This window comes from Gorilla gorilla, chromosome 23, assembly GCF_029281585.2.
Source record: "Gorilla gorilla gorilla isolate KB3781 chromosome 23, NHGRI_mGorGor1-v2.1_pri, whole genome shotgun sequence".
Lineage (NCBI taxonomy): Eukaryota > Metazoa > Chordata > Mammalia > Primates > Hominidae > Gorilla > Gorilla gorilla.
Genome location: NC_086018.1, coordinates 32,214,837 through 32,238,733, shown reverse-complemented (window position 1 = coordinate 32,238,733; position 23,897 = coordinate 32,214,837). Strand labels below are relative to the sequence as shown.

The following is a 23,897-nucleotide window of genomic DNA, read 5'->3' as shown; positions in this document are numbered from 1 at the left end:
TTTAAGGGCAAGTTCTCTGGAGTCACACAAACTGGGTTTCAATCACAGTTCTGTCAGTTTTCAGAAATATAATTTTGGATAAGCTACGACCTCTCTGATCCTCTCACTATACAAGGGTGATGATCACGGTCAGATGAGGCTGAGGCCAGTGAGGAGCCTAGCAAGCAAAATTTAAGGAGGTACTAACTCTCTAGGTTATATCAGTGCAGGGATTCCATGGGCACAACCCTGTAAAACAGTGCTTCCTTAAATTTAGCCCTAGGCATCACACTTGGCTCATTATATGAAGTAGAATTTAGCCTTATCATTCAACAATCAAGCCTCTACCTTATGTCTCAAATTTAAGAAGCAGATCTCAGTCATACCCCACCAAAGCTCACACATTTCCTGACTTAACCCCTCTCCTATCCCTGGGTAGACCTCATGGTGTAATGGAAAGAACCTGGAGTTGGAGGGAGGGAGGTCCACCTAGGAAAGCCTGAGCTGAAACAGAAAGTTTCTTGGTCTAAATACACCCTGTTGATACTAGTTAATGCTCAGATCACACAGATCATATGCCAGGGACTATTCTAAGTGCTTTATGACTCATTGAATCCTCACAGAAACTCTAAGAGGCAGGCATGGTTATTATGCCTGTCCGATCAATGAAGAGAGGTAAGGCACATGGAGGTTAAATTTCTTGTCCAAGATGTTACAACTAGAGAGTTGTGGAGCCAGGGCAGCCTGGAAGTCCAGCTTAAGAGACTGTCCTCATAATGATGATGCTTCACTGCTACTCAGATAGAAGTGTTAAGGGTAATGACAACAAAAATAAAAATGGGGATGTATTTTATTGCAATAAAAGATAATTCCAAGATGCCACAAAGAGTGAATTTAAAGACAAAGAGGTGGCCAGGCGTGGTGGCTCATGCCTGTAATCCCAGCACTTTGGGAGGCCGAGGCCGACAGATCATGAGGTCAAGAGATCAAGACTAACCTGGCCCACATGGTGAAGCCCCATCTCTACTAAAACTACAAAAATTAGCTGGGTGTGGTGGCGCACATCTGTAGTCCCAGCTACTTGGGAGGCCAAGGCAGGAGAATCGCTTGAACCCGGGAGGCAGAGGTTGCAGTGAGCCGAGATCATGCCAATGCACTCCAGCCATGGCGACAGAGACTCTGTCTCAAAAAAAAAAAAAAAAAAGATGAAGAGGCGATCAGGCATTGAGATAAATATCCAAATTGGTATTAGAACAAAAATTGGGCCTTAGGGGCTGGGACCAGTGTTTTGATACCCACCCAGGAGCAGGAACTGAGATCTCAGGCCTGCTTAAGGCAGAACCCTGGAACTACTCTCACTCCATAAAGTGCATAGCCTGACTTGTTGTTGTGTCCATGAGACAGGTGTTAGAAAAACAGCCCTGACTTTTATCTCCAGATGAAATAGATGACCAAAGAAATCTTTCTGACACAGAATTCATTAAAATTCTGAATAAAATATAAAAACTAAGGAAATCTCCAGAGGTTTGAAAGGAGGGAAAATATAGTTCAGAAGGAAAATTATTATTTTTTTCTAAGACTATCTACCAATTTCTGGGGACCTACAACTTAAGATTTAATAAACCATGCACCCAAAAGAATGGTAGACAAAACTTAGGACTTTCTCAGAGGGGACGTTGAATTAGGAACCCATAAGTTAAAACAAGATCATCATAGTGATTTAGGAGAAATAAAATAAAACCATAAATCTGCTTTTCAGAAAGCAATGTTGGAATGTTTGCTTTTTTCTGGATAAAGTAGATTAAGATCTCCCAAAGAATTTCTACCCACAAGCCCATCTGCACATAAGTTTGGGTCCAGAATTCACATGTGATTATAATCCAAAAAAAATTCCAAACCAAAAATGTAGTTGAAAGTAGTCCAGTGTTTTAGTAATGCAGAATATAAGTAAAATCCTCTTTTGAGGAATGTACTTTAACTCAGGTCTGTGAGGAATAACATTCCATGAAATATGTACTCACAGTAACAAATTACATAATGTATAAAAGCAAGTCACCATGATTAAGACTAAAAACAAGAATAACGACAAAACCCAGATTGCAGAACTGACTCATAAAGATGATCAGTCTTGGAATTAACATAGGCAAGAAAAAAAATTAGGATAGATAACATATTTAAAGAAATAAGCATTGAAAGTATGAAAAAAGATATCCTCTTTCTCCCCAAAAGAAACTATCAAAATTGGTCAGAAAAAAATGGAAAAAAATCAAATGGAACTTTTAGAAATAATAAATGAATAAATGAGAATTACAAACTATGAAAAAATTAGAGGGCATGTTATATAGAGATGATGACAATCTTGATGAACTGGAAGATAGGTTTAATTAATTACCAAGATAGCAGTCAAGAAAGACAGAAAACAACAAATGTGAAAAAGAAGTCAGGAGTCATAAAGTGTAGAGCAAGATGGTCTAACAATAATTAATTGGTGTTCAAAAGGAGATAATGGAAAGACTAGAGAAAAGGAGGTCATATTTTAAAAGGTCATTATCTGAAAAATTTTCAAAATCCATGAAAGGTATTACTTGGTAGGTACAGAATATAATAAATCTCAGAAATCAAAAATTCATACTACTGTCAAAAGGCCTGTAGACTGACTGCTGACTTCTCATCCCCAAAAATGGAGACAAGAAGACAATGGAATAGTAAGTACTAAAAAAAATTATCAATCTAGAATATATGTATTCAAAGAAGCCATCTTTCAAGAACAAGGGTTAAATAATTTTTAAAGGAAAACAAAAAATAATAATATTTAGTGCCAAGAAACCAAAATTTGTACTTCAAAAAGAAGAAAAACAAGCTTCAAAAGAGGCATGAGATTAAAGGAAGGATAGCAAGGGGAAAAAAGTAAATGTGGATAAATATAAACAATCTTAGAATGTGGAAAGGAATAAAATTATGCCTTATTTGTGATGTTAAACAAGAACTAAAATAAACATCATTTTTATCATTTGAGGGCAAGCAGCATAAAACATTCTATAGTTCTTTAATTGTGCAAGAAGATAAACTTTAGATTTGTTTAAAGTTAAATATACATGTTAAAACTTCCAGCATAACTGCTAGAAAAAGAGAAAGTAATACCTTTAATATTAGTCACCAGAAAAGTAGAATATGGTAAATCTCAATTCACAGATGGCACAAAAGGAGATAAATTATAGACACAGAAATTTCAAACAAAAATAAAACACATTACCTTTACTTTCTTCTACTACTTGGAGAAAGAACAAGGAAACTTGTTGATCACCTGAGCTAGAGGAAGAGAAAGTCATCACTGAGTAGTTAGTGCTCCAATCCTGTGCCATGAAGCATGGAATCCAAATTAACACTGTCCATGTTGTTCAGGAACTCCAAACTAGAAAATGTGTGAAGAAGTTGGTCCAGACAGGTAAATTCAATAAGTCCTCCATACAGGCAAATGCTAAACTACTCAATAGGATGTCTCCATAAATCAGGACATATATAATAGAATTTACAGAGGAAAACAAGTGCCACTACAGATGAGCTTGTAGTAAAAAATTACAAACTTCGAAATGACTAAATGTCAGTGAGTGCTGTCAGACATAGCAAATGTTAGAGTCACACCCTGAGGACCATGAATAATAATAATAATAATTAACAGCACTATTTTGTAGATATGGTAACTCAGTGTCAGGGAAATTTATCTGTCTTTCTAGCCATTAGTATGTTACATTTTACCCAGCATTCTGACAAGTTTGGAGCCAAGGATAGATTGGGATGGGCTTTCAAGTTAAGTATGTTTAAAATATTCAAAGAGATGAGGGAAGAAAGAGAGTCAGTAATTTAATAGCACAGTGAAAAAAAAATACCAGCAGATTTGAGGAAGAACCAAATACAAATTGTGGCAATGAAACATATAGTAATAGAATAAATAGATAGGCCAAATGGTAAATTTCTAACTAAATTTCAGTTATACCACCTATTAGCTATCCTTGGGTTGAGTAAGTTTATTTCTCTGAGCCTTAGTTTCCACATTTATAAAATGGTCTCATAATATGTAGCTCATAAAGTTATTGTAGAATTTAAATGAATATGCGAAGACTGGCATATAGTTGGTCTCAACCTTGTTCCTTTTTCATACTTCTGCCTGGTGTTTGGTCTTGTTTAATAATTAATACTTGAATTTTCCACTACTAGACTGTAAGTTTTTTACAAGCAAGGTCTAGTACAAAGTTTGCATATAGAAGGTTCTGGATAAATACAATTTTATATGATAAAATATTATTAAACATACAGAATATAAGGAAAGTAAAATATATTTTAAAATAAAAATAAAGAGAAAATCCAGGTAGAAAATGAAATAAATCTAGGAGAAATGTCAGTATCCAAATACACTAACAAATTCTGAACAATTGTCCCAAATTTGGATTTACAGTTCCTGGAATTCAGCCATACCTAGGTAGATCCAGAGTCAACAAGCTTTTTCTGTCAAAGACCAGAGAGTAAATATTTTAGGCTTTGCAAGTAATATAGTCTCTGCTGCAACTACTCAATTCTGCCATTATAGTGCCAAAGCAGGCACAGACAATATGTAAATAAATAAGCATGGCTTTGTTCCAATAAAACTTTATTCATAAAAACAGGCTGCAGACTGGATTCAGCCCACAGGACTTAGTTCATCCAATTCTAAGATAGGCTACATTTTCTCTATACTCTTTTGCCATTTAGTCCCCACTCTTATTAGTTCTTATCACATGATATGGATATTAAAAATATATAATGGCCTCCATATTAGATCATGAATTTCTCCAGATTAGGAACATGAATGATTCATTTTTACAACCTTAGTAGTAGCAAGCAAAGGCTTGGCATGGAATAGGAAATTTAGAAATATTTGTTGCGGAAATGGATGCTTGAGGGGAGGGTCTAATTGAATCTCTACTGGTCTTAGTGACTTACTTGACAAATAGAATTTGACAGAAATGGCATTGGGGAAGTTCTGAAGCTAGGACATAAGAAATCTTATAGCTTCTGCTTGGGTTTCTTGGAAACCCTGAGCAGCTATGTAAGAAGTCAGACTGCTCTGTGGAGAGGCCCTGAGACTACATGGAAAAGGAGAGTGCCTGACTAAGTCAAACCTTCCAGCCATCCCCATCAAGGCACCAGGCACGTGAACAAGCCATCTTATACCCTGCAGCCCAGACCAGCCACCATGTGAATACCATGAGTGACTCAAGTTGATGCAGTATGGAGTAGAAGAATCATCCAGCTGAGCCCTGTCTCAATCCCTGACCAATGAAGTCATGAGATATCGTAAAATGGTAGTTAGTCTAGGCTACTACATCTTGGGGTACTTATATAGAATCAGATTCCTGGAACATTTGGAGATATAAGCACACCATTGAGGTAAGCTCCATTCATGTTTCTGAGTACCACTGTCTAAGGGCGTTCTTCAGGCAATACTCAGAGTTGTCCTGCCCTGCCTTTGTCTTTCTCAGAGGACTTCTGGCTGCTGTTCACCTTTGAAATTTGGGCTTCAGGACCTACACTAATCCCTACTGCTTCCCAAAGGTTTTGTGGACTCTCCCCAGGCCATGGTCAGCACTTTCTCCTCTGCATACCAATAGCATGTGTTTCCTGTACCATCCTTTGAGAATTCTGACATGACTGTTGCCTAAAATTGTGTTTAAATCTTACCTGGGCTTTTACATTTTTCTGTTCCTGTATTTGCAGGAGATTGGGCTGTATGACATCTGAGCTCTCTTCTAGCTCAGCAATTCCAGGATTACATCTAAGATATGTCAGCACTTACTCTAATCAGATCTGAACTTCTTCTTTTTGGAGATTTTTCAGGGATAAGGCCTGGGACAATCATCTTTTTTAAGAGAGTCTTTCTCAGTCACCCAGGCTGGAGTGCAGTGGCATGATCTCAGCTCACTGCAACCTCTGCCTCCCGGGTTCAAGTGATTCTCATGCCCCAGCCTCCCAAGTAGCTGAGACTATAGGCATGCACCACCACCATGCATAGCTAATTTTTGTATTTTTAGTAGAGACAGGGTTTTGTCATGTTGGCCAGGCTGGTCTCAAATTTCTGGCCTCAACTGATCCACCCATCTTGGCCTCCCAAAGTGCTGGGATTACAGGTATAAGCCAGTGCGCCTGGCCTGTTCTGCCTTTGTATGGGATGAGCATGAAAGCGGCCTTGCAGAAAGAAATACACATCTCAGACTCTGGAACCAAGCAGACAAAGCTTAGGTATTTCAAGGTGCTCTGAGGATCACTAGGGATGATAACTTGGAGATCTCCAGCACCTGGAGACCTTGGGAAGTGGAGGTCGTGCATAGCCTCTCCTATCAGAGGAGAGGCCCTCAGGCCCAGCTCACAGGTTGCTAGGAAACCTGGAGAGAGCTCAGCAGGGTCACTGGGTCATTCTTGTCTGCACAGGGACAAGAAGGATACGCCTCCTTCCCCTCTCATGTCCACCAAACCTTGGTCTCTTCTATTTTGCCCTATAGTCTAAAACAATCCTAAACCCCCGCCTTTGTGTTGTCAGGCCCCATCCCCCACCAGCTTTGCCCAATGGAGAACAAACATGCTCTGTGCCTCATCCATGCTGTCAAGAATTTCTTTTTCTCACACTCTGCATCCTTGAGCAGTCCTTCATGAAACCACAGCAGATGTTTCTCAGTCCTTTCATTTTCTTTTTTCAGAGGAATTGTAATCGGCTGCGCTTTAATTAGGATCTCCCCAAGGATACTTCGGCTTTCTTCCACACCCTGGAGTTTGCAGATTCCCTCTTAGTGCACCAGGCTGATTAGATTTCTTAATTCCCTAAAATATGCTGTCTTGAAGCCTAATACCCTTGTAGGGATGAGGTCTGTTTCTCTGCCTCTCCTCTCATTACAGTGCTAAATCCAGGCAGTGGTCTCCCTTACGGCACTTGCTTCTTCCCTGGCTCCGGACCCCTTTTTTGGATGGGTAAGTGGTCTCTTAAAAGCAACCTCTCTCTGCATGAACAGCCTCACGGAAGCTGAAAAGTGCCCTCTGCACAGATTTTTAAAGTCCTCTCCTGGGCACTAGGTTGGCACCAGTCTCCTGAGTTGGATCTAAATTGGGGTGGATACCTAGCATAAGCCTTGTTCAGGTTTAGTTGTAGCTTCTCATTTATTCACAGTCAATTACTGCATGAATTTTTATTGTGCTACTGACATGTGCCGTGGCGATATAATGGCTAACATGGTTCCTAATTTCATGGAAATGATAGAGATCAATAAGTGAAAAGATAATTGAATCCCATGTGATGCTGTGAAAGGTGCTTTGCACAAAGCACGACTCCTTGGCAGGTGTTTAAGTCTTTGAGGTATAGAGAAAGATTTATGGGAAAAGCAACGTCTAAATTGAGACTTGAATAGTAAGTAAGAGTTTTTGGAAGACTGAGAATGGGATGAGAAGGTATGGTAGAAGAGAGGAGAGCATTCTAGGCAAAGGGAGGACCCTAAGGTAAGAGACAGTGAGGCTTGTCCTGGGACCTGCAAAAAACTCTTTGTTGCTGGAGTGCAATGCAACGAGCAGGGAACTAGGGATAGAGGGAGTGGAATGAGGAGTGTTGAGAGATGAAGATGGAAAGGTAGGCAGGTGCCAAAGCATGCAGGAACTTGTGAGTCTTGTGAAGTCATTTGTGCTGCATCAGGTAGAGGTGGGTACCCTCCCTTATTTCTTTAATAGTGTGGAGATTAGCACCTGGCACATCCCAGGAATTGGGAAAGCCGCTGAGTACTCACACCGTAGTTAAGGCTGGTCCTGGCAGCAGATGCCACTGAAACCTAAAACACACACCATCTCTGCTCTTTGAAGCCTGCAAACCTTCTGACAAAGAAGCAGCCTTGAAAAGACAAAATGGGTCCAGCAGGGAATTAGACAGAAAATATTTACCGACTCGGTGAACCAAGAGCTGGGTGTTCCGGGCTGTTGAAGAAAATGGAGTAATGGGACAGAAGCTGCTTTCAACTTCCTGCTGTAAGTATCACCACCACTACTTCCAAGCATGCTCCAATATCCACCCTAGGTGGATGCTATTGTTTTTTTGTTTGTTTGTTTTTGCTTTTTGTGTTTTGTGTTTTTTGAGATGGAGTCTCACCCTGTCGCCCAGGCTGGAGTGCAATGGCGCAATCTCGGCTCACTGAAACCTCCGCCTCCCGGATTCACATGATTCTCCTGCCTCAGCCTTCCGAGTAGCTGGGATTACAGGCACCCGCCACCACGCACAGCTAATTTTTATATTTTTAGTAGAGATGGGGTTTCGCCATGTTGGCCAGGCTGGTCTTGAACTCCTGACCTCATGATCCGCCCACCTCGGCCTCCCAAAGTGCTGGGATTACAGGCATGAGCCAACGCACCCAGCCAGATGCTATTATTAATACGTGCCACAGATATATGGGTTGCCTTTTTTATTTTAGGAAGTTTTAAAAATCCACAGTTTGTCTCAAAATCTTTTCAGGCTAGAAACCAGAAGAATGGAAGAAGGAGGCAGAAAGGGCAGTTGTGTTTGTTATTTTTTGTGTGTCCATATTCAGGGTAAAGCAGAGGAATCAAGCTCTCCATTCCTTTCTAGGAGGACCCAAGGCCAGGAAAAAAGAAAATTTTTGGATATCAGAAATCAGAATAGGCCTGGAGTTGGGGAATAAATTAGGAAAGACACGGACTCAAGCAAAGGAAGACATCAGAAGTAGAGGTTGGCCAAAGGACAAAACTACAAAGCAGCAATTGCAGATTGAATCAAATCATCAGCTACTGGACATTACAACATTCACCATGGAGAGTAACAATAATATGCATTTATCAGAACTTCACTATGTGCCAGGCACAACATTTTATGGAAGATGAACAGGTAGATAGACAAACAGATATGAGTACCTAGACAAACAGATATGAGTACATAGCTAGGTAAGTAGGTAGATAGGTAGCAGGATTCTCTGTCTCCCTATTCCTTCTGGTAAGAAGATAAAAGCTAATGACTTCAAAAGCATAACTGTGCATTCAATATTCATAGAAAGGGTCTATGTGTGGTAGGAAAGAGACACAGGACAGGCATGCTTGTCAATTAAAAGATTACGGTAGTGTGGTAAACTAGCCTTATAAGCCTGGGTGAGGATTATTGGTGCAGTATTAACCCTCAAAGGAATAGATACCCAGTTACGTTTTACTACTCCAGGCTGTTGAAGAAAACTGGAATAAAAAGTCAAGGCAGTGGCCAGATGCAGTGGCTTAAGCCTGTTATCCCAGCACTTGGGGAGGCCGAGGTGGGCAGATCACCAGAGATCAGGAGTTTGAGACTAGCCTGGCCAACATGGTGAAACCCCACCTCTACTAAGAATACAAAGAATTAGCCAGACATTGTGGTGAGTGCCTGTAGTCCCAGCTACTCAGGAGGCTGAGGCAGGAGAATCACTTGAACCTGGGAGGCAGAGGTTGCAGTGAGCCAAGATCGCACCATTGCACTCCAGCCTGGGCAACAGAGCGAGACTCCATCTCAAAAAAAAAAAAAAAAAAAAAAATCAAGAAAGAACCCAAGGCAGATGGTTCTCAAGTCTTCCCCCCAGGCCACTTCGCCTTTGCAGTTTTCCATCTCCCCCACCCAGCAACAGAAGCAGATGCAGGAATCCTGAGATACAAAAGGAGGCTGAAAACTCGATAATTGCTAGGGAATAATGATAGTCTAAGAAAGAAGGGGAGTAGGAGGGAAGGGGGCTTGGTGAGAAAGATGGGAGTCTGCTCCACATTCTTCCCTGGCTGGGAGATTGTCTGCAAGGGCACCTGGAGGCTGGCAGCTGGTACTATGAGCTGCTATTAAAGCCCTGTTATCCAGAACGATTAGAAACAGCTAGTTGAAAAGATGGTTAGAGAAATCTTTTAAAAATGAAATGTACATACCCTAAAGCTTTTGTTTCAACCTAAAACATATGACTGCATATTTGTTTGCCTTTTACCATGGGGCCCACACCGCTCTTTGAGCCAGGGCCTGCAAATTGGATATCCCGATCTTCTTTTATGAGCCTCCTTTACATTTCAATTCTAGTTTAAAATCTTTCAAAATGGGATGAGGATGTCAAGAAACACATGAAACAATCTGAGTGAACAATCACTTCCCATTTTACCGTTGTTTTCCAACTGCTTAGTATTACCTCACATACATCTGATGGCACAGCATTTTTAAATAACTTAGCTTTTTCAAGCTTCTCCAACTAATTTCACTTAGTTTTTTGGAGACACTGCTCTATTTCCTCGTACATGCACATTTTATCAACTTATATAATATCTAATTAGGTTAAAGTAACAAGAGTAGCAGGATATCAAATAGGACTTTTACTGTTAACCCAGAATTAGCTACTAAAACTCAAAGCAAATGGCAAAGTAGCCTCTAGTCACCCACATTCTAAAGGAAAATGAGAGTATTAGGAGGCCACACACACCCTCTTCGGGGTATCAAGGGGAGGCTAAAACCCCCAAACCTTCATTCTATATAAGTAGATGAATGACTGGAGAAAGAGATGGAATTCTAGGATATCAGCAGGACAATGACATGTGTGTGGGTCTATTTATTCCCTTCCTCCCCACGATGGGAGCAGAAGAGTCACTCCTCATTTCACAACATGAAAGGAAGACTCTTAGGCATCCCCAGTAGAGACTGGGGGCACGTGCAATGATGATAGTCTAGCACTTTGTTCTTTGGTTGGAGGATGGCTGGACATCATACTTTCTGATCTGCCCCTGCTCCATGCCTATTTGAGCAGAGGGAGAACAACATTTGGAGAAATGCCAGGGCAACAAGGAGGAACCAGCAGGAAAAGGTGCACTCCCACAGTTGAGGATGATGAGCCTCTGTGGGTTTGTGGACACTAAAGACTGCAGCCAGGAGCTTGGGACCAGAGCTGGTTACTGGTGAGGGGTCATCCTTAGCAAAAGTCTACAAGGTGGAATACGGGCCATGAGCTGAGGGACGCCTATCTTGGACCTATGCATGTGCCTCTGTAGGGAGTCCACATGGAAGTGCCTACCACACAAAGGGCATCTCTGGGAATCAGTGATGGACACTTGGCCTGTAGCATGATTCATTTTTCCCCTTTTCCAGCTTGTACCCCTAGAGTTAAAAAGAACAGATGTTGTAATCATTGTGAAGAGGAAAGGAAGTACTTTTAGAAACTGTCTGTAAAACACATATAAATATATAGACACCTAACAGTAAAAATAATGATAGCAAATCTTTCTATGGCACCTAATAGGCACTACTCTAAACATTTTACCTATGGTAATTCATTTCTAAATATTGACGCTTATATTGATATTTAGGAATATATAAGAACATACATAGACATATGTATGCCTTTTAGCCTGTAAAAATGAAACTTATTTATTCAAAAGCGGGCACACAAAGCACTGTTAGTTGCTTACTCAGCAGCCCCCTCCACCGTTCCTTTTTTTCTAACAGAACTCAATTTTATTCTGGGTAGCCACGTGCCTATCCCCAAGTGATGAATCATGATTGTTCTTCTCTTTGCCATATGACCCAGCTTTTTTGAAATAGGTGAAAAGTTTTCAGAAAAGTTTTGCTTTCCTGATTAAAGGGACGGATTGCTGGAGCTCTTCCTTCCTCCTTCTTTCCCCTTGGACACAGATGTGGCATCTGGAGCTTCAGCAACCATTTTGCATTTATTAGGTAATAAGTATGAACAGGCAAAGCAAGCCTGCTAAGGATAGTAGAACAGAAAGATTAAAAGACGCATAGTCTTTGACTGTATTACACAGCAGCTGAACCAACAACACATTTCTAAATGGGAAGGGCAGAAAGTGGGTATTGTTTAAACCTGGGTTACGTTTCATGTTATTCACAAATAAAACATTCATAATTAATAATATTCATCCCCAAATAGACATATACCTAAATTACAATATAAAATAGATTTAATAGATTTTAAAGCCCCTCTATTTTATTTAGTTGTATGTTTAAGTGTATTATATCAGTGATCCAATGTAAGTGGACAGAACTGTGTCAATTGTGGTGGCAGGCGCCTGTAAGTCCCAGCTACTTGGGAGGCTGAGGCAGGAGAATGGCGTGAACCCGGGAGGCAGAGCTTGTAGTGAGCCAAGATTGTACCACTGCACCCCAGCCTGGGCAACAGAGCGAGACCCCATCTCAAAAAAAACAAAAAAAAAAAAGAAGGCCTTTTCAGAATAGTTGAAATGAATTCTTAAGAGTAATATATAAGTAGTACTCTAACCGTGAACACTAACTAACATATAACTACTATATATATATATATATATATATATATATATATATATATATATATATGAAATCACAGGGCTTTACCACAACAAATAAAATTATATCTCATTTCTCTAAGCACCTCTGTTCTAATTAGAAGACAAGATTAAAAATGACACATTTAATTATTGTAGCTTTGTGAAACATTTTGAAATTAGGAAGTATAATGCCTCTAACTTAGTTTTTCTTTCTCAAGATTGTTTTGGCTATGCGGGGTCTTTTGTGACTCCCTTTGAACTTTAGAATTGTTTTTCCTGTTTATGTAAAATATGCCATTGGCATTTCTATAAGTATTACATTGAATCTGTAGATTGCTTTGGGTAGTATGGACATTTTAATAATATTAAGTCTTCCAATCCATTAATCCATAATATCTTTCCATTCATTTGTGTCTTCTTTAATTTCTTTCATCAATGTTCTATTGTTTTCAGTGTACAAATCTTTCACTTCCTTAGTTAAGTTTATTCCTAAGTATTTTATTCTTTTTGATGCTATCATAAGTGGAATTATTTTCTTAATTTCCTTTTTAGGTAGTTTATTGTTAGTGTATAGAAATACAGCTGATTTTTTATGTTGATTCAGTGTCCTGCAATTTTACTGAATTTTTTTATTAGTTCTGTTTTGTTTATGTGTATGTGTGAAGTCTTTAGGGCTTTCTAATTATAAGATCATGTCATCTGTAAACAAAAAATTTTACTTCTCTCTTTCCAATTTAGATGCCTTCATTTCTATTTCTTGTCAAATTGCTCTGGCTAGGACTCCGAGTTCTATGTTGAATAGAAATGACTAGAGCGGGCATCCTTGCTTTCTTCCCTATCCAACAGGGAAAGTTTTCAGCTTTTCATCATTGAGTATGATGTTAGCCATGGGCTTTTCACATACGGCCTTCAAACTGGTGAGTTAAAATCCTTCTTAGTCCTAGTTTGTTGAGAGAATTTTTATCATGAAGCAGTGTTGAATTCAGCCAAATGATTTTTCTGTATCAATTAAGATGATCATATGATTTCTTTCCTTCATTCTGTCAATGTGCTGTATCGTTGTATCACATTAATTAATTTTTGTATGTTAGACAATTCATACATTTCAAGGATAAACCCAACTTGGTTATGGTGTATGATCCTAAAACTACTCGGGAAGCTGAGGCGGGAGGATCACACTTGTCCAAAAGAGAGAGAGAAAAAAAAAGAAAACAGAAAAAGAGAGAGAGAGAGATGACCAATGGAACAGAATGGATAGCCCAGGAATAAAGCCATGTGTATACGGTTAACTGATCTTTGACAAATGAGCTAAGAATACACAATGGGGAAAGAAAAGACAGTCTCTTCAACAAATGCTGTTGAAAAAACCCTGCTTTTTTCTTACTCCACACACAGGAGTCAACTTAAAATGAATTAAAGACTTAAAGATAAGACCTGAAAGTTCAAAACTCCTGCAAGAAAACATAGGGGAAAAGCTTTATGGCATTGGTCTTCGCAGTGATTTCTTAAATATGATACCAAAAGCACTGGCAACAAAAGCAAAAGTTAACAAGTGGTACTACATCAAACTAAAAAGCTTCTACACAGGAAAGCAAACAATTAATAGAGTGAAAGGCAACCTAAGGGATGGAAGAAAATATTTGCAATGCAAACCATATATCTGCTAAGAAGTTAATTTCCAAACTATGTAAGGAACTTCTATAAGTCAATAACAAAAGCAAACAAATAACCCAATTAAAAATGAGCAAAGACGCTGGGCACTGTGGCTCACGCCTGTAATCTCAGCACTTTGGGAGGCCAAGGCGGGTGGATTACCTGAGGTCAGGAGTTTGAGACCAGCCTGGCCAACATGGCAAAACCCCATCTCTACTAAAAATACAAAAAATTAGCCAGGCATGGTGGCAGGCACCTCTAATCCCAGCTACACAGGAGGCTGAGGCAGGAGAATCGCTTGAACCCAGGAAGTGGAGGCTGTAGTGAGCTGAGATTGAGCCACTGCACTCCAGCCTGGGTGACAGAGTGAGACTTCGTCTCAAAAACCAACCAACGAACAAAAAAAAGAACAAAGAACTTCAATAGACATTTGTCCAATGACATACAGATGACCAAGAGGTATGTGAAAAGATGTTTATCATCACTAACCATCAAGGAAATACAATCTAAACCATATAAGATATCAACTTACACTTGTTACAATGGCCGTTTTCAAAAAAACAAACAAAAAAAAGGTAAAAGGTAGCAAGTGTTGGCAAAGACATGGAGAAATGAGACTTTTGTATATTGTTAGTGGGAATGCAAAATGTTTCAGCTGCTATGGAAAACAGCATGAAGGTTTCTCAAAAAGCTAAACATAGAATACCATATTCCAGCAATTCCATTTCTAGGTATTCATCCAAAAGAATTGAAATCAGGTTCTCAAAGAGGTGTTTACACTCCCATATTCATTGCAGCATTATTTGCAAGAGCCAAGATGTGGAAACAACCTAAATGCTCATTGATGGATAAAAGATGGATAAAGAAAATGTAATATGTGTGTGTGTGTGTGTGTGTGTGTGTGTGTGTGTGTGGTTTATTTACATATACATATAATGGAATATTGTTCAGCCTTGAAAAAGAAGAAACCCTGCAATATTCATCGATGTGGATGAACCTGGAAGACATTATGCTAAGTGAAATAAGCCAGTCACAGAAGAGCAAATATTGCATTTTTCCACTTATATGAAATATCCAAAATAGTCAAATTTATAGTACCATAAAGTAGAATTTTGGTTTCCAGAGTCTAGAAGAAAAAGGAAATAGGTAATTGCTATTCAACAGATTCAGTTTCAGTTTTGCAAGATGACTATGTTCTAGAGATCTGCTGTACAACATCATGCCTGTAGGTAATGATATGATCTGGTCCATTTAAAAATTTGTTAAAAGGCTAGATTTCATGTTAAATGTCCTTACCACAATAATAAAAAGAGTGAAACAGAAGAGGTGTGCATAGTAGCTGGGTTTCCTTAAAGCAAAAGAGAGAGAAAGGGAAAGATTTAGAATTGAAAAAGAATACGTGATTTAAAAAAATAAAAAGATTCCTTCAATACTTGTTAGGAATAAATAGTAAGAGAAGTCAAACTGCATGTTGGTCTTCATTAACTTTTGCTACCTCAGCCTTCAGATCAAGCCGTACAGGGTGGCTGATGTTAATTCACATTGTGCTTTTTCAAGCACCCTGTGTGTCTGTCTCCATTTTGGTGAAGATTTGCATCCAGCCCCAGGCTGGAAGGTACTCTCAGTAAATATTAACCGCTTGGCCCTAATGCACCTGAATGGACCATTCTTGACACAAATTAATCTGCTCTGAGGAAGGATTCATAGAACCTTCAAATTTTGAAAAGTAGAAGCCAGAAAAGTGTCTTGATCAAATCTCTTTTGATTGCAAATAATACAGCCCAACTCAAGCCAGCATTTAAAAAGGGGTCGAGGAGTGGCTGTTTGTGGTTCATTCAAAGGAAAAGATTTGTATTTAGTTTTAAGTAAGGCTAGATCCAGTTAGTCAGACAATGTTGACAGGATCAGTTTCTATCCCTTAACTCTGGTCTTTATTGCATTTGCTTAATTATCAGCCATGTCCTCACCACACTGGTAGAAGCAGCAGGGCCAGAGTGCAGAAGCTCCTGGAAGCTCCATGCTTACATGATCCAAGCTTCTAGGCAAATAGAAAGAGAACTTCTCCGTTCCAGAAGTAATATAGAAGTTCTATAACTGTATCTCACTGATTTTCAGATTGGGTTACAGGCCTATCCTGAACCAATTGTGGTAAAAGAGAGATCATGTTATCAATGACTGAGCTGGGAGTAGGTACCTTTCCCTGGGGCTAGGGGTTATATCAGCTACCTATGACACAATGACTGAGTAGGTTGGGAGTGCTTTCCTAAAATATTGGACACTGTAATAAAGAGAAGGGGAATGGGTCCATTGTAGGAAAACTCAGATGTCTTATACAGATAAGGAAAGTTATTGAATCACCATTAACTGAGTGTGTATTATGAGACTGAGGAAGCTATGAGCATTGAGTCTTTTAATCTACACCACACTTGCAGAGGTTGATGTAATTATCCCTGTTTTACAATAGAAGAAACTGAGATGTGGAATATTTAGAAAACGTTTTCCAGCATCACGAAACTAGTAAGTCAAGTTGCAGAGACTCTAACACAACACACACATTTCATCCTAATGTGTCTACTCTCTGGTGTTTTGCCTTCCATTGCCCCATATATAAACCCACCAATGAGTCAAGCAAGTTCCCCTTCAGTCTGAGGTAGGATAAGCCTAGTGCTTATCTTCTGTTCTGCTTGGGGTCAGCAGGTTATTTCAAAGGCGAGCTGAGAATGAACAGTACCTTGAAGTGGGAACAGAGTTAGTAAATTGAGAAGAAAAGATACAAACAATATTGTGAATATTGAATATTCTAAATCTGTAAAAAATGTACCAAAAGAAAAAAGACTGGAATCATAAATCCGAAAAGGATGAGAATAAGGGCTTCAGGGAGTTAAGAGTTGAGGAATTATTTTCTTCTTTAGATTTTCCTGATCTTTCCAAACATTCTACCATGAGAGTGATTTATTTTTAATCAGAGAAAAATCTATTTAAAACAATCTTGCAAGTATAGGGTGAAGAAAGGTAAAATAACCTCTATGATATTTGAATTGGGTTGATAAGCTGGAAAAAGCTGTAAAGATCTTGTCAGGTTTCTGTGAATAAATTTTTTTTAAAAAGGAAGCATTGGAGTTAATAGCAAATTCTCTGCATGAACAGAAGTTAATATTTTCCTGCCCTCCAGCACTCAGGGGCCAGCAGCACACAGTGCATGTACATATATTAACAACCTGGACATGGGTACAAATAGCAAGGTTGAAAAACTCGCTGACTCAGGTTGGTGGAGATGAAGCAAGGACAAACTTGGAGAATTCTTCCTGGAAGATTTTGAACTTCTAGGATTGTAGGCAGAAGAAAAGGTGAGCAGTGGATCCAGGGGAAAGAAAGGAAATAGGTTCTTTCTCTGGGGTGCGGGGCCCTGAACAATTCTCAGTGGGGAAGGGATCCTAGTTCTCACCTACATTAGTCTGTGTTCTCTAGAAAAGCAGGATAGATAGATAGATAGATAGATAGATAGATAGATAGATAGATAGATAATAGATAAATAGATGATGGATGGATGGATAGACAGACAGACAGATAGATATTCTGTCTCTCAAAAATATCAAACTCAAATTGAGAGATATTCTATAAACAACTGCCCTGTAAGAGAGGGAGAGGGAGAGACAGAGAGAAAGAGAGAGAGAGATTTAGGTATAGTCTGAGATAGATTTAGGTAAGGTCTGAGAGCTGGAGAGCTTGCAGATTTAGGTGTAGATTCCAGTCCAAGTCTGAAGGTCTGAGAACCAGGAGGAGCACCAAGGGTAGATCAATGTTCTAGCCAAGCAGTCAGGCAGAGAGAGAAAGAGAGAGACTCCTGCCTTCCATCCTCCTTTTCGTTCTATTCATCCTTTTTCATTCTTTATTTTCTATTCAGGCCCTCAGTGGATTGGATAATACCCACCCACACTGGGGAGAGCCATTCCCTTTACTCAGTCTAACGATTTGAATGCTAATTTCTTCGGGAAACAGCCTCACGGACACACTCATAAATAGCATGTAACCAGATACCTGAGCATCCCATGATGCAATCAAGTTGAAACACACAATCAGTTATCATTCTCCCTGAAACCCCTTTACCCCATGAAATCGAAGAATATAATCTTCATCACAATCAGAGCCCCTTGGATTTCTGTTACACATCACAGTTTACAAGCCACTTTCTCATTTGCTATCTCATCTGATTCCTGCCATCTCTTCATTGGGCTAGAATAGCAAGAGGAGCAAATCTCTTAAAAGTTTGGTTGTGACTGTCTCACATCAGAAGATAAAACAGAAAGCTTCAAGCTATGTTTTATGTTCATGTTCTGAACTGAAAGTAGTGTTTTAAGAAAGTCAAAGTGGTCTTGGAATTTCTAGCAATGGCTAAACAAAGTGTGTGCCTTTGTGCTATTGGTGCTTGTTGTACTAAGAAAAAAAAATGAAGTTGAGTCATTAAGAAAGAAGTCTCCCTCCACTAATGAATAAACTGGTGATCATATGCTGCCCAACAGACAAACTGGGAAGGACACAGCATCATTTTTGTGGTATTCCTGCTGAAAAAAAATCATAACCTCATGAATCTAGTCATCAGGCAAACTCAAATTGAAATGTACTCTATTATAAGCAACTGGCCTATACTCTTCAATAATAATTCATGAATGATAAACTGTGAATAACTGTTTCAGATTAAAAGACACTAAAAAGATAGCAACAATTTAATGTGCCACATGATTCTAGGTGGAATTCTAGACCAGAAATTGCTTTGGCTATAAAGTACATTATTAGGATAATTGGTGAAATTTGAATAAGATCTGTAGGTTAGATAAGTATCATTAAATCAATGTTAACTTTCTGATTTTGGTCATTGTACTCGATTATGTAAGATAATGTCTTTGTTTTAAGGAAATACTTAAGTATTTGGGGTAAAGGGACCTCACACCTGTAACTTGATCTCAAATAATTCAGAAATAAATACATAGATAGATAGATACATACTTACAGAGTAACAGATATGGAATGGCAAAGCTAATGGGTAAAAGACAAAGAGACAAAGCTAACGGGTACAGATACATAGATATAGATAGATATAGATATAGATATAGATATATAGATATAGAATGATAAAGAATATTCATAATTGGGGAACTGTGAATACAATGGTAGAAGAATTATTTATACTATTTTCTTGCAATTTTATGTAAGTTTTAAAGTATTTCTTTTTAAGTTTAAAAAGAAGGGAAAACAAAACAAACAAGCCCTCATTTCTGTGAGGGCAAATTTGGGATGGATGGGAGGTAAAAAGCAAGTCGCCTTCTCTTTCTGATTAAAGACGCAGGAAGAAGAAAGGTGGTTGAATGTGGTCACATGCGGCACTGATGAGGTGTACATTCGGCTTGTTTGCTTGACTTGACTCTGTTCTTTTCCTCTCACAAAAACCACTGTCTGAGAGCACTCACTATAGTCACATGAGCCTCCAGTCACACCTGCTCCTGGAGAGACACCCTCTAGCCCATGAGACTATCACACCCCAGAACCAAGGATTGGAGATGAGGAGGAATGAGCTACATATGATTCTCTAATAAATGGACATCAGTCTTAAGAGTATGAGTGTTAAAAGCACTTATTTCAACTTGTCCATGCGGATGGGTTGCTAAGGATGGTAACAAGCTGCTTTTGTAACTGAAGCAATGGAACTTGCCAGTGAGCTGGCTGTGATGTCTAACACTTGAGCTATAGCAAAATGGCCTGACAGAGCCTGAATGATCCTGTCTTCAGCCTAAACAAAATGGATAGACCACAGAAACCCTGCCTCTGATAAGAGGCCAGTGTGGTGCCCAGACTAGGACAACATCTGAGGAAACTGGCACACAGAGACTTGTTGAATGACTTGTGAAACTTGTTCAGACGGGTGTAGTGGCTCATGCCTGTAATCCCAGCACTTTGGGAGGCCAAGGCGGGTGGATCACCTGAGGTCAGAAGTTCGAGACCACCCTGGACAACATGGTGAAACCCCATCTTTACTAAAAAACACAAAAATTAGCTGGGTGTGATGGTGGGTGCCTGTAATCCCAGCTACTCAGGAGGCTGAGGCAGGAGAACTGCTTGAACCCAAGAGGCAGAGGTTGCAGTGAGCTGAGATCGCGCCATTGCACTCCAGCCTGGGTGACAAGAGCAAAACTCCATCTAAAAAAAAATGAAAGGGAATAGAATGAGCTGCAATGCAATACACTGCGATACAACATGATGTGATGGAATTATACAACAGGACAGACACTGTCAAGCAGATAATAGAACATAGGTGACAACTCCTAACATTCATGGCATGAAGCAACCTTGACCTGGATGGTGTTCTGCATACTCAAAACTGTAAGTGATTTAGCTCCATGTTCTTCTTCCATATTTTCTTCTCAGCTGAGAAGAGAAATTTATAATATAAATATTTGACTTTCCAGTCAGAAAGATCTAGATTTTTCCATCCTGGCTTTACCCTTTGCCAGCTTGAAAACTTTGGGAAATTCATTCATGTCTTTAAATTCCAAACCCCTCAATGGGGAAAATATGCTTGGGTCACAGAGCCTTATAGAGAAAATCTGAGACATATAGTAAACATCAAAGTGCCCAGAAGAGACGTTGGCACACAGAGGTACAAAATACTTTTTATTCTGACTGTCCATCTTTACTTTCTCAGCATTTGTCTACAGCACACATTGTGTCCCAGAGGGACTAGAGAGTTGGGCCCTCTGGAAGGCCCTCATTTCACCTTTAATCACTAGGTAACCGACCACATGTGGCTTGAGTCTGGGATCATGAATGGATGGGGCTCCTTCTGGAACCTTATCCTCTTACACACCAAGTGAACATTTTGGAAACATTTTTGTCCAAATGGATGACAAAAACAGTAGTGAATATAATGGAAAATATCCTGATATGAACCCCTTCCTTTCTTAACTAGGCCACAAAAATTAGGCACCCTTATTCATAATGGGAAGTGATGCTTCATTGCATTTGACAATTTTTGATTTTATATTTATTCTTTTTTTATAGTGTCTGTCTCCCCTTTAGACTGTAGTCACCATGAGGCAGGAATGATATCTCATTCATCAATTCCATAGTGCCTACCACAGAGTTGCCAGTGCATGGTAAATGCTAAATAAGTGTGTGAATAAATGAATGAATGAATATAATTTTCTAGGTTTGGAGGGGCTTCTTAGAAGTCACTTGGAGCACTCTGTGTCTATTGTCTGGATTACACCCATAGAAATTGCACCTGTCCATTCAATTCTAAAATATTATCCATGAAAAATTTCTAATCTTGCCCAACCTTAGTTCCCTAGGACTAATCATGGAAGGATTTGCCTCCAACCTCCTAGGGTGCAGCCAAGTTGGAAGACATTCTCTGTGTCCCGATTCTCAAAAGAGGAAGATGAGGCTCCATTGGATTGGACCAGGAATTATGTGCTGGGGTGAGGCTGTCATCTCCCGCCTTTTACCTGTGCAATAAAGTGACCAACTAGGAGAGGACCTTGGAAGCCAGAGAAGACCTGAACAGGAAGAGTGAGATGTCAAAATCCACCTGGAGAAGAGAGTAACATGAGTTCCTACATCCTGACTAAGATAGCTCCAGGGAGGTGAAATTGTGGGTTCTAGAGTCAGATAGACTGGGTCTGAATCCCAGATCCACCAAGTGAGTGCTCTGGGACCTCAGAAACATTCCATAAATCACGTGTGCCTCAGTTTCCTTCTCCTTCAAATGGAACGGGACAATATAGTACACAGGATTACCATAAATGAAGTAATATGGTAAATAAATTAGAATAGAACCAGATTCATAATAAGCATTCAATCTTTGCTCTTTTTATGGCTATCCAGGGTAAAGAACAAGCCTGTGTCAACGAGAGACCGAATAAGAAACCCTCAAGGAGGAGACGTGGGAGTTGCCTTCATTCATTGGATAGAGTGCCACAGGACAGGATGCTCTGAGAGGCCAGCACCACACCCTCTTGACCATGCTGTAGCCATAAATGTTCCAGAGGCATCTGAGAAAACCACTGCAGAATACACAGAGCACAGCTGCATTTTGTCTGCTCCACCTACAACAGGGTTTGCTCTACCCTGCCATATCACAGGCTCCTGAAAAGACCAACTCACAGCACCACAGGATGTGATTAAGCCTTGGAGAAGATTAATTACCCACTTTCTTAGGAGTCGGTCTCTCCTCCCCACTCACTCAAGTTCCTTTACCCCCCACTAAGCCTCTGAAAGAATCTAACATCATAAACAAGGATCTCATTAGCAACTTGAATTCGGGCTGCAGATCTTTTGTGAAGATTTGGTTACAGATGCTGCTTTAACTTCTGAGGATTATTCTTCAGCATCCAGAGAGACTCCAGTTGCTCTCCTGGGAAATGTTCTGTCACTTGAATAACTCATCTGTTCACCCATTGGCATAACTGCTGCCAGTTCCAAGCACCTGATGAGGAGTGGACCCAGATTAGGCCTCTGGCAGGGCTACAAAGAACTCATTTCAGTGTTGGACTTCCCATTCCATTTGCATCTTCAGGGGAAGTTAATGTCCCACTCAAGTTTCCCTCAGTTAGGGTGACAGGGAGATGCAGTTCTTCAAATGCTGTCCTCAAGTAGAGAGGGAGACCACAGAGCTCCGACTGGCTTGCCAGCCCATGGAGCCATTTTTTCTTTGGTGGTGGATGCTCTCGGTGTGGCCTCTAGAGCTCCTTTCATGTTCCTTTTCTCTCTGCATTCCCACCGCTCTCCCCTCGGGTGCGTCCACATCACCTCTCGCCTGGACCTCAGTCTGTCTCCTCTCTGCTAACCAAGGTGTCTTCACTTCTCTGCAGCTTTCACACGGCAGCCAGATTAATGTTCCTCAGTGCAGCTTTGATCACACTACTGTGCCCAGACAAAACCTTTCATGGCCCCCAGCTACCCAGTGATCAAAGTCCAGGGTCATCACTCCAGCATTAAAGAGCCTCTGTATTGTGGATCCCAAATCATCACATGCCCCACCTCCATCACCCATCTGTTCCACTCCCACCTACCTCAACCTCAGTTCTAGTCCTTCAAGCTGCAGGCAGCAGCTCATTGAGAAGGTCATGAAATCAATGAAGTATGTGATGAAAGCATTTTAAAATGAAATTTATAGCAAAAGAACAAATATGTATATGGCTTTCTATATAGCAGGCTCCATTCCAAATACTTTGCATAGACTCACATACTTCTCACACTGTCCCTAGGGAAATAAGCACTCTTGCTATCCCTGTTTTACAGATAAGGACACAGACCCAGGGAGGTTAAATAAGTTGCCCAAGGTGATTAATTCTGGCTTGAACCCAGACAGCCTTGTATCAGAAGCCACACTCTGCTATACTCCCCATGATGTACTATATGGAATAAAACTATATTCTAGATTTTGTAAAACCATATGGAACAGAATAGAAAATTTAGGGCATTCTGTTTATACAGTGGTAAATGTTTCATGAAGGTCTGTTGGAGATAAATATAAATGTATACATACAAGACTACAGTAGAAAATGTGTATTGTGCTGAGTACACAAGGTCAAGTGTTTGTCTTACTGTGGCTTGTGGTCAAAAACATGTGAAACCTGTTGTTCTGGCTAAAACCAAGGAACTGCCAATGATCTCTCATGCTTCTTTGCCTCTACATCTTCACCCACACTGATCCCAGCACTGGAAATATCTTTCCCCGTCGTTTCTCACCTGTATCTCTGGTCCAAACATGTCTTGTCCATGGAGTCTTTCTTAATACTTCTCTTTATTCTGTCTTCTAAATTATAAGCTTCTTGAGGGCTTGGGTACATACATTTCACAATCAGTTCTTGCTTCCTGACAAAGAAGGAAGCATCTTCCAGGAGGCTTTTACTCCCAACCTACTTTCAACCCCCCATTGGTGTGATGAGATT

General features: G+C 39.9%; 2 long non-coding RNA genes across 2 annotated transcripts in view; both read left to right on the top strand.

Moving 5' to 3' along the window:
- LOC109024556 (uncharacterized) overlaps positions 1–23,897 on the top strand; it is a 111,003-nt gene that overhangs the window by 63,603 nt on the left and 23,503 nt on the right. The window lies entirely within an intron of this gene.
- LOC129529638 (uncharacterized) lies at positions 6,650–23,869 on the top strand. The gene is made up of 3 exons (XR_008675203.1): positions 6,650–6,975; positions 7,852–8,013; positions 21,829–23,869. It is a non-coding gene; the product is annotated as an uncharacterized lncRNA (long non-coding RNA).